General features: G+C 42.3%; 1 long non-coding RNA gene across 1 annotated transcript; it reads left to right on the forward strand.

The window, feature by feature from the left end:
• Positions 1 to 1,613: 1,613 nt before the first annotated feature.
• On the forward strand, positions 1,614 to 12,718 carry LOC309529969. Its single transcript, XR_014218567.1, has 3 exons — positions 1,614 to 3,584; positions 9,563 to 9,698; positions 12,453 to 12,718. It is a non-coding gene; the product is annotated as an uncharacterized lncRNA (long non-coding RNA).
• The last annotated feature ends 1,713 nt before the right edge of the window (positions 12,719 to 14,431 follow it).

Consider the following 14,431-nt stretch of genomic DNA (forward strand, 5'->3'; position numbering starts at 1 on the left):
CATTTCACACACATCAAGTGATGCAGGAGTAGGTCTCAAGTAGAGCAATCCCATACAGTGGTACCTTGGTTCTCAAACTTAGTCCATACCAAAACCAAAGTGTTCCAAAACCAAGGTGCGCTTTCCCATAGAAAGTAATGCAAAACAGATTAATCCATTCCAGACTTTTAAACACAACCCCTAAAACGGCAATTTAACATGAATTTTACTATCTAACGAGACCACTGATCCATAAAATGAAAGCAATAATCAATGTACTGTAGTATAAAATAAATAAGACAGTATTGTAGATGATTTAAAAAAAATCTTACCTGCACTGATGATAGTCATTGTTTGGATGGGGGGGTTGCTTTTATCCATCTCCACAGTCACACAATCAATCAGTAGCAGAACTGGGTTCCACAGAGTCACAAAAACAAATCAACCAAAAAAGCCTCAAAAACAAAAAATGCAAAATAAATAGCAAAAACAAAAGCACCAAACTTAATCCGTTCTGGAAGTCCATTTGACTTCCAAAATGTTCAAAAAACAAGGCGCGGCTCCTGATAGGTGCAGGCACCCCGGAAACAATAGCAGACAACGGACGTTTGGCTTCCGAAAAACATTTAAAAACCAGAACACTTCCAGGTTTTCGGCGTTTGGGAACCAAGGTACTACAGTGGTACCCCACAAGACGAACGCCTCGCGAGACGAAAAACTCGCAAAACGAAAGGTTTTTTCGTTTTCGAGTTGCCTCGCAAGACGAATTTCCCTATGGGCTTGCTTCGCAAAACGAAGCTTGCCCCAGGGACAGCGGGTCTTCTCTTTTGAAGCAAGGGGCTGCGGGGAGATAGCGATCTCCCTGAAGCCCCTTGCTGCAAAAGACGTCCGGGGGAAGCGGGGAAGAAGCTTCTTCCCCGCTTCCCCGGACGTCTTTTGCAGGGTTGCCGGCATGCCGAAGCCTGCGCGCGCTGACATCAGCGCTCCCAGGCTTCGCGGACCTCTCCGCCAGCAGCGGCAGCGCTGCCGCTGCTGGCGGAGGGTTGCCGGCATGCCGAAGCCTGCGCGCGCTGACATCAGCGCTCCCAGGCTTCGCGGACCTCTCCGCCAGCAGCGGCAGCGCTGCCGCTGCTGGCGGAGAGGTCCGCGAAGCCTTGGCCGGACAGCTTTTGAAGGCAGGCGGGGGGGAGCAAAGACTTTCGCCCCCGCCAGCCTTCAGAAGAGGAAGGCTGGCGGGGGGCAAAAGTCTTTGTCCCCCCTGCCTGCCTTCCCAGGGGCTTTTAAATCGCCCCGGACAGCGGAGAAGTCCTCCGCTGTCCCTGGGCGATTTTAAAATGCCGCCCGCCAGCATTTTAAGATCGGCCCGGACAGCAGAGAAGTCCTCCGCTGTCCCGGGGTTTTTTAAAATATTGGGGGTGGGAAGAAAAGCCCTTGTCCCCCCCCCCAGCCTTCAGAAGAGGTCCGGGGACAGACTGTTTCCCTAGGAACGCATTAATTGATTTTCAATGCATTCCTATGGGAAACCGTGCATCGCAAGACGAAAAAACCGCAAGACGAAGAGAATTGCGGAACGAATTAATTTTGTCTTGCGAGGCACCACTGTACTGTATTACATGGGTCAGTGTAGTGTTGCAGTCAGACTAGGACCTGGAAGACCCAGGTTCAATTCTCCACTCAGCCATGAAGCTAATTGGGAGATCTTGGGCCAATCCGTTTCTCTCAGTCTAGCTTACCAGTTTGTGGTGATAAAATAGGGGAACACAGAACCACGTGCACCACCCTGGGTTCCTTGGAGGAAACGTCAGAGATAAAAATGTATGTGTTTGCTTATTTAACCACATAGGCTGGATCAAAAACCACTGCAAGGAAAACAAGGTCAAACAGGATCACAAATGATTTATATTGTGAAGGGGTGAAAAACGGTTCTTGATTATTTTTATTACAGGTTTAAAAAAGATACTTTTACTCCACAGTATTAACCCACTTTCCCCTCTTCTTTTATTACATTACATATTTCTCTTACACTCATGAAATGACAGAGCCTTATGGACTCCCGCTGCTAAGCATTCCCATAGCACTTTTATTTTTAAAGTGCTTTCAAAATCTTTAAAGATTTAGATTTAAAGTTGGGTTGTAAGTTAGGTTGCTCTTGTTTCCCATTTATACATGGGAGAGTGAGGCTGATTTGCTCAAGATCACACAACCATTATGACACAGGGACTTTAACTCAGCCTTCCTGGATACAAGTTCTTCATCTTGGTCCCAGGAACTCCCAGCAATATTGCAGCAGAGTATCCAGGTGGTAAAAATTAGGTGTGATCATTCTATATTACACTTAATACCTCTGAGAATATTTGCTTCTAACACCAGAACACAATGCTTTCCTCAGCAGAAATGCCTATTTTTGGTTTTGGATACATTCTCATTTTTGTGTGCTTTTTACTTCTTTGGAGCATATGTGTTTAAATTAGAGATTTAATACTCCATTTGGATTTTGCCTAGCAGCAAAATAACAAGCCATACTTGCCACTAAACAGATGGTTACTTGTGGTTCCTGAACTACTGATGAACTTGGTAAGCTTTAAATGGCTTTGTTTTCTTTGTCAAAGTTAGTCTGAGCAGCTGCCCACAATTCCAGTACTGGCAAAGCATGAGAGGTGCCCATTTGTGAGATAATTATTACTAATTATTCTTTATTCTAATAATCCTCTGAAGGATTCATAGTTTGACTACAACTTGTGGGTTTGACTAGTTCAATGGATTGGTTTTTGGGGGGCCTTGCAGCAGTACATTTTAAGGTGCATTCATTATGATATGTGGTCATGTTATCAGAGCAGTCATACACAGTCCCACTTTCAATATTGTTTGCACCTGCAAGGGTTTGGAGGCAGTCATGCTTTCCATTTCCAATCAGTGTGTATCCCTTAACTTCCTGCTAAAATCCTGTAACTTTCTCTTCTGGTTTATTTTTTGTTGTGCTATAGCTCTTCCAGACAGTAACAATGTGGTGGCATTGGAGCAACATTGCAGAACCAAACTAAAGCAGGATAAATTCACCTCTAATGCTCTATTACAGTGCCAAGACCTTGTTGCAGGATAAGCCCACAATAAAATAGTCTACAAGGTCCCTTACTCAGTTCTTACTGAAGCATGCATGGCAGGGCCTATACAATTTCTTTTTACAATATAGTGGTTTGTGAAATACTGGTGTCGCAGGCAAGGATATGCAACAAAGGGGGGGGGGTACCTCAGTTTGATCATATTTGTATACTGTTCCCATTTAATGTGGAGATCTGAACCACTTAACACATTACAATTTACTGTCATAGAGATCATGTTATTCCAGGCAAATCGGGGAACTTGTATTATGAAAAACACTTGCAGCACACTTTTGCACATTGCAGTGAAAATGTGCTTTCATATCCAGAGATTTTCTACGTGACAGTACGTTGTTTATAATGAAGCACACATTTGATCTGCTTGCCTTTTTAAAAGTCTCACCCAATCCTCAAGAGCAGCTGCATTAGAACTGAAATTAATGGCTGCCTTTAAGTCAAAAGAAGTTACATCTGTGCCACTCAGTCATTCGTTCATTGTGCTAACTGGTAAGTTATTCTGTTCTCTTTATTTAAGGTGCTTAAGTTAACACTGTATTAACACTGTTGAAAAAACGTAGTTTGCTTTATTCTAACATGGCAGTCAAAATAAAATTCCTTCCAGTAGCACCTTAAAGACCAACTAAGTTCTTGGTATGAGCTTTCGTGTGCATGCACACTTCTTCAGATACCTTCAGATACCTATCTGAAGAAGTGTGCATGCACACGAAAGCTCATACCAAGAACTAACTTAGTTGGTCTTTAAGGTGCTACTGGAAGGAATTTTTTTATTTTGACTATGGCAGACCAACACAGCTACCTATCTGTAAATGGCAGTCAAAAGAATGCCTGACCAGAGAGAGCCTTTATTTTACAGAGAAACAATGAAGTGCAGTGATAAGAAACTAACTAGCATTAAATTTGACCTCTGCAATGCTGGACATTATTTCTGTTTCTAATATTTATTTGACACAGTCCAAGAGAGAAAATGCAAAGCATTTTCACCAATATGATCCCTAACTATTTCAGAGTGTGGCCTGGCAAATCACCAGAAAACTGTAGGCCTCTGAATGTGGTGCCCTCCTAGTCAGCCTCGGTTTACCTCAGAAATGCTTTGATGATTTTTTGCGCTTCCAGCAAACGACTATAACAAACACGATTCTGTTTTCATGCCTTTCATGGTGAAAACATCCCAAATTTGATTTTCATTTGTAATGCCTCATCCTTATGTCTGGCCATTTTCACTAAATCCTGCTGCAGGTTATATGTTGAGAAATGAATGGCAAATAGGGCATTTTGAAGTGTCAGCATTTTTTTACAATCGTTAAGAAGAATTCAGGTTTCCTTGTTCCATCTTTGATTCTGGCTGAGGCAGAAATAGCCTTTGAAATGAATTTTCAGAGGCTTCTGTGTATTGTCATGAGTAAATGCAAGAAGTGAAGTGACAAGTGAAGAAGCAAAAATAAATATACATTAATCAAGCCTCTTCAAAACCAAAGAGAAGCACTTGTGCAGCCCATATTTCACATTGCACTTCCCCTCTCTAGCTTTCTCACAAGCCAGAAATTGTGATATTAATGGGAAAACTTTTCTTTAGACTAAATAACTGTTTCCGTGTCGAGACCCCGAAGCCACCCCTTTCTTTAGACTAAATAACTGTTTATTTCAGCTTTTGAGCAAAACACAATCTATAGAAGGAGTTAAAATAGGGGGGGGGAAAGGATATGAGGGAGATGGGTTAAGGTGTTTTCATCATACAGTGGTACCTCGGGTTAAGAACTTAATTCGTTCTGGAGGTCCATTCTTAACCTGAAACTGTTCTTAACCTGAGGTACCACTTTAGCTAATGGAGCCTCCTGCTGCCGCCACACGATTTCTGTTCTCATCCTGAAGCAAAGTTCTTAACCTGAGGTACTATTTCTGGGTTAGCAGAGTCTGTAACCTGAAGCGTCTGTAACCCAAGGTACCACTGTAGAAGTTTTTGGAAATATGAATATACCAAACTCAGTTGTCATGCATAGAACACAACAGAAAGTGCCCAAATGTTCTCAGTTTTGTACGGAAGGTGATGGCTGCTCCTTCCATTATTGAAGCACCATGCATTTGTCTATCCATCATGCATGCATGACCAAATGGTGAATTTCGAGTAGGGGGAACATAATTCGACCAATTGTAGAGAGGTTTCTAGTACTCAAGACATATTCACACCATATGTTTAAAGCACTCTGACCCCACTTTAAACAGTCATGGCTTCCCCAAAGAATTCTGTGAGCTGTCATTCATTAAGGGTGCTGAGAGTTGCAGGGAGACCCTCTATTCCCTTCACTGAGCTACAATTTACAGAGTTTCCATAGAAGAAGTGTGGATTGTTAGACTACTATGGGGAATTGTAGTTCTAAATTAATATCAGGACTTCATCCAAAAGGGGGCTTACAGCCAGGCAGCTCCACATTACATGGTAAGGGGACCTGATTTCTGTCTCGCATGCTGTCACCTGGGGGTTGGATATACAGTAACTATTTGCAGCAGAGCCTCTGTGGTCTCCAGTAAGTCTGGAACACTAGTTTTTTCCTTGATGAGACATACCCTTAGTTCAAAGGAGGCATTCATGGAGAAGAACCACTGATATAAACAGGCTGCTGGCCCTGCTGAGTACCCAGTACCCAGTCAGATCTTCCAGGAGCTCTGGCAACATAGATGCTGGCTAGGCAGTCATTTCAAAAGTGCATGTGACGTGTTTTTAAGTTGGGAGAAACTGCCAATTGTAATTTTTTCTTTTAATGTATGAAATAATTTGAATTCATCTTCCCTATCCAAAGGTTTGTTGAATATCATAACCTGCCAAGGCCTAACACAGAAATGCCTATTTTAAAATCTGAGCTGTCATAAAGTGAGTCTGCTCTGACTCCAGTGATGAGTGCCTGTCCGGTGTATTGAGTGATGCCTGGTGAATCTCAGGAAGAAAGGTGGAGCGTGACCCCTGGGGCCAAAGGGCTGGATGTTTCCCATCTCTGATTTAAATGATCTCCCCCCCCCCCCGCTTCTAACATTGCTTAGCATGGCACCCTAATTCAGCCTCCTTTCATGATAGTCCAAATGACTGCAGAAATATATTCCCTCATCATGCCCTTTAATTATTATTTTTGTGTGTGAGAATAGTTGGTTGCCATTTGGATTGGCCTCACTTTTGTTTGTTGTAAGCTTATGTAAAGAGCCTTTTACTCTTTGTACTAAACTACTTCAAAGAACCTTGGTTCTCGAACTTAATCCGTTCCAGGAGTCCATTCGACTCCCGAAACAGTTCAAAAACCAAGACGCGGCTTCCGATTGGCTGCAGAAGCTTCCTGCACTCAATTGGAAGCCATGGAAGCTGCTTTGGACATTCGGCTTCTGAAAACTGTTTGCAAACCAGAACACTCACTTCCTGGTTTATAGTGTTCGGGAGCCGATTTGTTCAGGAACCAAGCCATTTGAGTACCAAGGTACCACTGTAGTCAACACATAAGCTGTGTACACATTACCATTTACTGTGGCTCCAGGGCACTCTCACTGCTGATATTTGAAGCCAAGCACGTACATTAGCCACAGTCCATATCTATCCTGAAGTTTCTTGAGATATATTGCTGTTTATTGCACTTTCCCCCAAACTGGCTTCCATCTGATTTGAAAAGGTAAGCTGCAGTAAAGCTGAGCTGTGTGCATTAGAGACACATGCTGTGCATGTGCAAATGATAACACATGTGCAGACGACAGCTTAACTGAACAAGGGTTCGGAGGGGTTGCAGATGTGGAGAAACCAAACAGGTAATGCTCATCAGGGGAAGACATTCCGCTCCCTCCCTGGCATGTACAGCAATGTAAAAATGCAACCTGAAATGCAGTGAGAGGGAAACAACTGTGCTGAGTTTTAAACTGCTAATGTGTACGTAGCCAATGCCATCGTCTATCAACATGCTGCTTTTCAGCATGAAACCTCAGCATGCGTCTGGCTGAAAGTCTAAACATTCAGAACTCTGCTTTTTCCCATCAGAGCTATAAATAGCTGGCACATGAATTTGTTTTATACTTGGCGGTCAGCAGTCTGATGATAGCGAAGGAGAAAAAACCCTCATCAGAACACTGAGCACCAAAGAAATGCAGCCCATTCAAGTCCATTTTTACTTCCTCCTTGGTTTTTACAGTTTGTTTTGTTTTTATTGGGTTTGGCCAATCTCTGCTAGAAAAAGAGCAATGCTTAGATGAAGTTCTGCTCATAAACTCGGGAAAAAGTTCAGCAGAAATGACTGAGGTTCCTTTCCAAATTTCATGATGCACAGGAATATATATGGTGGAAGAAAGAAGCTGTGTTGCACAAGCGATAAATCTCATCAGGGTTGCCTGAATAAAAGGACATGACTTTCGGAGGCCCAGAGGGAAAGCTTCTTTTAGGTTCTCCCTATGGGAAAAAAGCTGGAGACACCATCTGCTGACAATGTCATTTGCATAACCATAATTCCCCAGTGTGCACCAGATGGCATTTTGTTAGCCACATTTGTTTGGACACAATGTTCAATTTTGTTTGGTTAACCTTTAGGGAGTTGGACAGTTTTCCCATAGTTAAGGGATTTTGTGCAAAGGTAAGTTACCCCAACCCACAAGGCATTCTGTTGCAAAGTGCTTATGATTGTTTTTCAGGAACCCTGGCTAGCATTTCGACAGTGGAACAGGATTAGAATTAGTCACTTGGTTCATGTTGGATGGGCACATTGCATTTTTGCAGTATTTGGTCTGGGGTTAAGGTATCTTTCACACCCAAGGTGTCAACTCCCTGTGATGTTAGTGACAGATTCATTGTTCTGACCCAGCCAGTATTTCAGAATGCCCCTGGTTTAGCCACTGATAAGCCTATGCCAGGTCTTATACTAGGCTGGGAAGACAAGGTGGTGTCTAGAATAGGAGCTGGAAATAAGCCCAAACATTGTAAGTCTCTTCAGATCATTATGCATCCAGATTCTTTTTTCCAAGAGAGTCCTAGGCCCTCTGATTACAACACTCACCTCAGAATATCATAGGGATGTTTAGGGAAGTTTTTAATATCTAATGCTGCATTGTTTATAATACTTGATTGGGAGCCGCCCAGAGTGGCTGGGGAAACATCTCCATCTTTCAATAATGACCATTGAGTGAATGGAAGGCAAAACTGGGTAAACAGAGCCTTCCAGTGCCCCTACACAAGTCTCAGTTTTGCATGCCAAGACCACATCTAAATTGAGGGTGATTTCTAACTTACTCTGGACCAACCTGCCATTGACCAACAGACCAAAGCGCTGACTGACAGGCTCCACTAAATTCTGACTATCAATGGGGAAACCAGAGGGTGGGAGCGCTCAAATATAACTCACCCTCTTTCTACTCTCCACAACACTCTGTCCACCTGTGCAACACCTTCTTTTTCCTGGAAGTAATGTCACCATGGAAATAATTGTTCACCAGCACCTGTCTGGACCAAAAACATCATTTCTATTCTATACAGAACACCCACCTATTGGGGACTAAGTGCACAGAATACAAAAACAAAAACAAATAGGAGAGGAAAAAATGTTGATTCTAACACTGCACTTAAGGGAATAAGCAAACAACAACAAAATGTGCTAAGATCTAAAGTGCTTATAATTTCAAAGGGCTTATATTTAAAGTGCTAATGTATAACATATAAGAGAAAATATTGAAAGCGGTGAGTGCGAATAGATCTACAATCAAGTTATGATATTTCACCCAATCCTCCTCCCAGCCTAACCTTACCATACAAATCAGCCATCTCCATCTGGCTACCACCCAGGTCAGCACACTTCTTCTACCTGGTTCTCACCCAGGTCGTTAATCTCCAGTAAGGTAAAGGTAAAGGTACCCCTGACCATTAGGTCCAGTCGTGACTGACTCTGGGCTTGTGGCGCTCATCTCGCTTTACTGGCCGAGGGAACCAGCGTACAGCTTCCGGGTCATGTGGCCAGCATGACTAAGCCGCTTCTGGCGAACCAGAGCAGCGCACGGAAACGCCGTTTACCTTCCCGCCAGAGCGGTACCTATTTATCTACTTGCACTTCATGCTTTTGAACTGCTAGGTAGGCAGGAGCAGGGACTGAAACGGGAGCTCACCCTGTCGCAGGGATTCGAACCGTCTATGGTGGTACTGTTGTATGTGTACAAAGGTCTGGTTGGTTTCGTGAGTCAGGATGTTGCCGGCCTGGTGTATCATGTGAACCAGTCCACACATGAGGGGAGGAACAGCTGACACTACAGCAAAGAAGATTCTTGTTGTCTGCCATGATGGAATTCCTCTGTTCAGGACAGACATGCTCAATCTGACATCTTGCTTTTCCCTGCCAAGGAAAACATTGGCCTCTCTGAGCCTTGAGTTACAAGGAACAAGTTAGAGGAGCTAAATTAATGGCACCTCCTGTTTTCTCTTCTATTTATTAGAACCACGACAACAAAATATGGAAATAAAGAACATGTTATAGCTGTCTCCATAGCACTGACATAAAGAGACAAAGAGAGAGGAAGATATCTCCCTCTGCCTTCTGCTCCTCTAATTCAGAAATCTAGCATTTAGCACAAGGATGAGAAAAGTCACATCCAAATAAGGTAAGATGGAAAAACTTTGGCACAGCCCGCAACTGAAAGTCTGAAATGTAATGTGGGGTAATCTATAGAAACATGAAGAGAAGTTTGTGCATCAAAGGGAAAAGATATAAATCAGAAGCTTGCTCTGGAACAAACAAATAGAGTTAAATAAGCCAAGGATAATAATAACAAAGGTTCTGGAAAGTCATTTTGGAGAATTAGATGAAAAACAGAATAGTCAGAAGTGGGGACTTCAGGGCCTTGGTCAGAATTTCAGTATTAGATACAAAGGAGAGCTAGACACCAGATTCATCCAGAAAAGGTGAAAGAAAAGGGTGTGCAGGAATCTAGCTTTCTTTTTACAATCAAATGGCTGGTATACTCTACCTTAGAGCAGTCACTATGTACATTTAAGCGTTTGAACAGAATATATTTTTGAGTTGCCGTTTTTGCTTGTTCATTTACATGTTTGCTTTTATGGCATTTCTATCCCACTTAACCTTATGGTTTAAGGTCAGGAATATTGTAAAAACAAGAACAAATGGCACTAAATCAATATTATATAAATATAAAATTAAAATAATCATTAAAACAACCAGTGTTAAAACACTATACAAATGCAAGTGAATTAGAGCCCCAAAGATATGGGCACACACATGGTCATTCCAAGGATGGAGCAGCATTGCAAAGAAGGCTCTTTCCTGTACTGCCACACCCCCCTGTTGGTGGAATCACAAGTAGGACCTCCCCTGCAGAACTTCATGCACAGCATAGGAGGAGATAGATTTCACATGTATAATAATATTGATAGTTTGAGCGAAATAAACAGAGAAGGAATCTGGTTCCCATTTAATGTGATGCATGCAACTGAGGAGATGCACATAAGTTTGGGACAGATGAATCCATGGATTTGGGTTTCTCTATTTTTCCATAATTCTTCATGAGTTTGAAATATGTTTTTTTAAAAACAAAAAAAAAAAAGTCCTCATGAACATTCACCAGCATTTTAGGGCAAATTTCCCCTGAGTTCAGCATGATCCTCCACATTGTGTGTCCCAGAGCAACCTCACTCAATGTGAACAAAGCAAAGCTACAATACAGTATTTGCTGCTCCTTTCAGTCCCAGTTTTTATTTTCATTGGCAGCTTTACATGCTTTGCCATGGGAAAAGTTTACACCATTCCTATTCAATAGATGTGGAAGAAAACCTTACAGATGTCAAGCACTGTTTTGAAATGTATTCAGCTTGTTGCAAGCATTCTGTATGGACCATCCTTCTTTTAACTTTCCCACTGGCCTGTCAGCTGCTCTACAAATGTTTTGCCACTGCCTTAAATGATGGTTTTTTAGAAGGAACATTCATGCTTTCTCTCTAAAGGAATAGCCACACAATACAGGAGTCTCCTGCTCATGTATTGCCTTAGCTGATTCGGGACCATGCATAGACAATCACTTATGGGTGCATATGGGGATGAAAGGCATCTAGTACAATCCACACACAACATCACTGTTTGAATGTGGATGTGAATTCTTACTTGGGCTATTCTAGATGCAAAAAAAATGCTGACTGCAGCTACATTTGGTGTTTTGATATTGCCCATCCAACTAATCCAAATTTTGCATTGAAAACAATGCTGAATACTCTTATACTGCACAATTCTACTTCTGCTGCCCAGTAGCCTCTCTAACTACTAGATTGCCTGGCTAAATACTTTCTGAGTCTGGTATTTCAGCAGTCATTGCCATGCATTTTCACATATATCTTTGCAGTAATAAGGAATAGGAACTTCATTTTTTTTAAAGGGAAATGAAATTCTTGGGATGCTGAAGCCATTGTGTGTGTGCTGTTTATGTTCCCACTTCCATGTTGAAAATTATTCAGGATACAACAGAGCTTTGAGAATGAAAAGGCAAGGATCATTTTTCTGCTTGAGTAGTATTTTTTTTTTTTTGTGTCCTGTGAATATGACCTTTTCTTTGTGCAATGGAAGAAACTGATGTAATGGTGCTACATCTAGTACAATGAAGTGCATTGGGATCAGAGCCAGCAGAATATTTCCTTCCAGTGTCTGCTTCTCCAATCAGCTTAATTATGAGCAATTGTTTGGGTTGTTCTGCAAAGAAATATTAGAGAATGGAAAAAAGAAGCATACCTCAAACCATTATTTTGCAACTGATTCATGCTTTGGCAGGAACCACAAAATTTTCTGCTTTACAGCTCTGTGATAGTATCGTTGTGGATCAGCCTTGCCATATAAGCACAAATCCACCCTTTATTTTGACAAGGTTCTAGTCAAGGCATTTGAAAAATGAAGAAATCACATGAGCCATTGGCTGGATTTCTTTACTAATCACAGGCATCCTCATCTCCAAGAGATCCAAGACTTGCTATTGTTAGCACCTCCAACATTCAGCTGCCATGCCCAATTTTAGTGATGATCTTTCCCTCCCTCCTCCTAGACTTTAAGAAAAAAATCTCATTAGTGTCTGCCTGGAGAGCAAGCCGCTTGTTGTGAAAAGGAGTTAGAAGAACAGTTGCTGGCATATAGCAATTGCTTACTACTTTTTTGAAACTTGTAGCCTAAATTGAACAAAAGTATTTCCTCCATGCTATGCATGTGACTTTTTCTCTACAGGTTTAAGGTAGAGAAGCACATTCTCACCCCATGGAATTGCCAAGGAGTGAATAGGAAAACCTATGAAGATATGTTAACAGCTTGTTTGTTTTAAAGCACTTTTATTGCCTTCTCTCACAATGTCTTGTCCTTCTCACAGATGTTCAAGAAATAAAAAGAACTACATTCGTAACCAATGAACCAAACAATATCTCATATGTGTTCTGAGTTCCAAGAAAGCAATTACACATTTACAGGGTTTCATCATATCTAAGATCACACTGAGGAAAGTATATGTCATAAAGATCTTTCCAAAAGAGACATTACAGCCAGGTATATTGCCAGATATGCCAGACTTGATTTGCAGGTCACCTTGTAAAAGACCCTTTTGACACAAATTCAATAAAGGAATGGCAAATCTCAAAAGACTCTGGTGTTCTTCAGTTGATTTGTCACACACACCCACACACACCCACACCCACACACCCACACACACCATGACTGCTATGTTGCACAACAAGTGGTAACAGTGGTCTAAGAACAGATCTTGGTGTGTTTTCTATTGGCTCCCTAGAACGAAATGTGTTGCTGACACTATATAAACTATCAGTTAATAGTCTTAATGATGTACCTTAGGATCCCTCAAATTTCCTCAGAAGTTTTGGCTGAAGAAGCCCAATATTGATTCTGATTTTGTTTTTGGCTGAAAGGATGATAGCCTTTAGGTTCGCATTTTTGGGAGGTTTGCCTTTGGCAAACTGAATTGAAATTCTCCCTGGTCCCTGCTTAAGCCCCCTCACAGCAGATTTTCTGTCTTTGGACCTGGTTCAATGAGGTCGTTGTGCCCCATTTAAAGGAGAAAAGAAACTTAAAAGTGCCCTTTGTCCCTGGCACTGTATTTTACTGTCCAGGCCTATGTATGCCCACCTGGAACCAAGTCTCATTGAGTTCAATGGTATTTCTTCTCAGGTAAAGTGTTCCTTTGATAGACAAGTCCCCTAGCTGAAATTAAATCCAGCCTTTAGATGAGGAAATGTGAGATGAATCATGTGAGAGCCTGAGGCATAGCTGTGCCAGAAGAGAGAAGGAAAAAAAAGAGTTTGTAGGCTTTGGCAAAAGACTCTGATAACTGGGTTTGATGCTATATCAAGCCCTAGATAATTGCTAATTGAAAAGCTGCTGGCCATAGAGCTGTTCATATTTTGAGAGTGTATTTTGAAAATAATATGCTGGGAATTGATGAGCAGCTGTGCATAAGAGACTTCCACTGCTTAATAAGAAAATATATCCCACTGCAATATTGTGCCAACAAGGACAAGAGTGTTCCTTGCAAAGCTGTCTTGCAAAAACTCTTAGCTAAAGGCTATTATAGGTAAAGGTACCCCTGCCCGTACGGGCCAGTCTTGACAGACTCTAGGGTTGTGCGCTCATCTCACTCTAGAGGCTGGGAGCCAGCGCTGTCCGCAGACACTTCCGGGTCACGTGGCCAGCGTGACGAAGCTGCTCCGGCGAACCGGCAACAGAGCAGCATACGGAAAGGCCGTTTACCTTCCCGCTATAAAGCGGTACCTATTTATCTACGTGCATTTAAGGGTGCTTTCGAACTGCTAGGAGGGCAGGAGCTGGGACTGAACGACGGGAGCTCACCCCGCCGCGGGGATTCGAACCGCCGACCATGTGATCGGCAAGTCCTAGGCGCTGAGGTTTTACCCACAGCGCCACCCGCGTCCCTATTATACAGGCTATTATACAGTTTCATAATCCTTTACTCGGGTGTAGTTATTCCTTGCAGTGGGTTGTTCGAGTCACACAGCAGAGAGGCTCCTTGCCCTCTGAATATAGAAGCTGGTTGGTGTTTACTCTAAGATTATTCATCTAGAGCCTTTTTTATTGATGCTTGTGAGAAGGCAAGGGGAAATGTCTCCCCCCACATCCCTGCTCCTCTCAGAACAGAATAGGCTCCACCTAATGCTGAAAAGAATTAGATTTAAAACCTACTGCCTGGAGCTGCTTTTGAGATGAAGATTTGTGGGCAGTTTGACCTGCCTGCAATTTCTGGGGTTCTATTTGGAGGTTTTGTTGACTTGGTTGTAGACTAAAATAGCAGCTGGCGTACAAATATTTGGCAATTGAGGTCTT

This window comes from Podarcis vaucheri (assembly GCF_965113315.1).
Source record: "Podarcis vaucheri genome assembly, chromosome: 3".
Taxonomy (NCBI): domain Eukaryota; kingdom Metazoa; phylum Chordata; class Lepidosauria; order Squamata; family Lacertidae; genus Podarcis; species Podarcis vaucheri.